This window comes from Eumetopias jubatus, unplaced genomic scaffold, assembly GCF_037043125.1.
Source record: "Eumetopias jubatus isolate StellerSeaLion01/CBP00866 unplaced genomic scaffold, mEumJub1_p1.0 scaffold_12, whole genome shotgun sequence".
Taxonomy (NCBI): Eukaryota; Metazoa; Chordata; class Mammalia; order Carnivora; family Otariidae; genus Eumetopias; species Eumetopias jubatus.
The window spans coordinates 51,444,917-51,447,600 of record NW_028274818.1 but is presented as its reverse complement, the minus strand read 5'-3'; the positions used below and the strand labels follow the sequence as shown (position 1 = coordinate 51,447,600).

The 2,684-nt window shown below is 48.4% G+C and overlaps 1 pseudogene; it reads right to left on the bottom strand.

Annotated features, from left to right (window-relative positions):
- Positions 1 to 2,162: 2,162 nt before the first annotated feature.
- LOC114224022 (barrier-to-autointegration factor pseudogene) lies at positions 2,163 to 2,431 on the bottom strand (annotated as a pseudogene).
- Between the last annotated feature and the right edge of the window lie 253 nt (positions 2,432 to 2,684).

Sequence of the window (2,684 nt, the reverse complement as noted above, 5' to 3'; positions counted from 1 at the left end):
GTTTCAGGAAAGATCCATCCTTCTCCAGATGACTGAGGTAAGACTCATAGATGCCCCCTTGTTTACCTATGTCAGGGCTGGACACAGATCCTCTGTGTTCCTCATAAATGAGTAGCTGAACCACTTCTCCCCACCGATCAATTGGAACAAGATGCTTGTTACCAAACTTTGGTTAAGCTTCTCTCCCTCCCCCATATCCCTGAACTTTGGTCAGCTTTCAACTCCGTAAAGCCCGTCCTGAGAATGAGCTGGCCTCAGGGTCATCCCCCCGTCTACCATCCTATCCTGCCACCCTTCCAACCCACGTCCCCAGCCCTGGTTCTCTGCAGCCTGGTCTGCTCCTCCCTGTACAAGAACACCCCTTTGCCTCCATGGGATACTTGCAGATCTATGTTACAGAGGTCTCCCTATTGCAAGAGATCCTTTCTCCACCCTTGAAATAATCCTTTCTAGTAGTGTCTCCTCACCAAGTTGGGATTTTTAAAATTTGACACACCTCAGAGATCTTCCCCTCCAGCTTCTCTGAGGGTCCTGGAGGAGATGCTCCCATCTGGACTCCTAAGAATGGCATGAAAGAAGAGAGGGAGGAAGGACAGGATCCTTGGGTCCTAACTATATATGCTGGGTGCCTCATTGGTGTTTTCCCTTCCTGTGGGAATTACTACATCACTTCATCACCGAGGCTGCTCCATGCTCCCTGTTGGCCTGGAAACCCAGATGCTCTCGCCCAGCTTCTACTTTAAAGGTCACCCTTTGATGTTTCTGTTGAAATCGCCTCCTCCTTGCCCTTTGCTTGGTTCTTCACTGATTCATTTATTTATTTAAACTTAAAAACTTGCAGAGTGACTTAACCTGGCCCACCATTTTGGAAGAAAGCGGCACTGCTTTTGATTCCTCCGAGGCTCGTGGTCATCTGGGGATCGTTCTTGATTCTGTCATGTCAGTGTGGAGTGATGTCCACCCAAGCCCCTTGTCTCAGGTGTATTTCTGACTCTTCAAGCTCCTATCCTGGTCTCCATTTCCTTCCCTCTGCTCTTGACCTCCTTCTCTTTCTCCTCATGCTGACCCATTAACAAATGAATTAATTGGTTCACTACAGAAGCATATTGAAAACACTGCCTGTGTTTGGGGGGTTGTTCCAGGCACTGAAAACACGTAGACACACAGTTCCTGCCACTGAGTAGCTCTCAGACAGCAGTGGAGACAGACATACAAAGTAATATAGCACAACATGATTAATCCTATAATAGAGATATGAGGAAAATAATAGTGCTGTAGATTGAGTTTAAATCAATGTGTGTTGGGGGGACGACGACGAAAAACAGACAAGCAGCAATTGAAAATGTTTCATGTTTTATATCTAATACCCAACCTTCCTTGGGGCCCTGAGATAATTCCTTCCTTGGAGGTCACAGACTAGATAATATAGTTCTTCATCTGTTAGACACCAGCTACAGAGTCCTTCCTAGGAATGAGCTTGATAAACCCACTCAATCTCAATTTTGGAGAAGCAGCTTCCAGGTTGGGTTTTGGGGGTAGGGAGAGGCAGGGGGAGCTCTAGCCTGGATTTCCTTACCATCCACCCTTGTCTTTCCTCAGTCTCCGAGAGGTACTGGTCAGCGGGGCTCACCTTTGGGCCCCACTCCCCTCACCCCATCCTTTGGTTTCTTCTATACTGCCTTGGACTAAAGGATGCTCCAGCATCCTTAGGTGGTCCTAAGGCTCTAAATGACCCTGTAGTTTTGCTCAGGAGTCTCTTTCTTTCTTTCTTTCTTTCTTTCTTTTTTGAAGGCCACTGACTTTATTGATTTAAAAAACTTTACAAGGACAGTGACTATTCCGCCAAAAAAGGAGCGAAATAGCATAAAACAGACCAGTGGGCGCGGGGGGTGAAGGAAGGGCCAGGAATCCCCTCGGAAAAGCTGATAATTGTTAACACGAAACTGGCAGGGGAAGAAGGGAGATGCATGCAAGAGCGAGAATTTCAAAAAAGTTGAAATGGTGAGAGGAGAGAACTCCCAAAAGACCTTGAAGTACGTCAGAAGTGAGTACAACAACAGCAATCTCTTCCTTTGTAGAGGACAGGGGAGGAGTCCCTACCCCGCTACAAACTCTGGAGACTCAATGCTGGGGCTAGGGACTGGGGGGTCCCCAAGAAAGCCTCACAAGAAGGTGTCACACCACTCTCGAAGGCACCCGAAGCAGTCCCAGGACTGCTTGGCATTGGCACCACATGTGTCCTTCAGCCATTCCCGGAAGAGATCTTCATCTTTCTTTAGCACCAGAAACTGGCCAAGGACCACATAGGCCTTGTCAAAGCCCATTTCCTCCAGCTTCTTGCCCAAGACTTCACCAATCCCAGCCAGGCTCCCCACTGGCTTTCCCCCATGGGCTCTGACACGAAGTCTTGGTGCTTTGGGGAGGTTGTCATCTTGATCAGCTTAATCGGCAGCTCCAGCTCCTGTAACTGCTCCTTCCGCCACCTGGCTGCTCCCACTGATACCTTGCTCTAAGTCTCTTTCTTACAGGGCTCCCTGTCTTTGCATATCTGCTGACGTTTTAGGAACTCCACTCCATTGCAGAGGAAGTTCGGGTTGTGGGAAATGGCCTTCTCTTTCAAAAATGCCCTGCAGGGACAAGGCACCAGTCAATGCGTCAGGCCTCTGCTCTTTTATTCAAAGGCT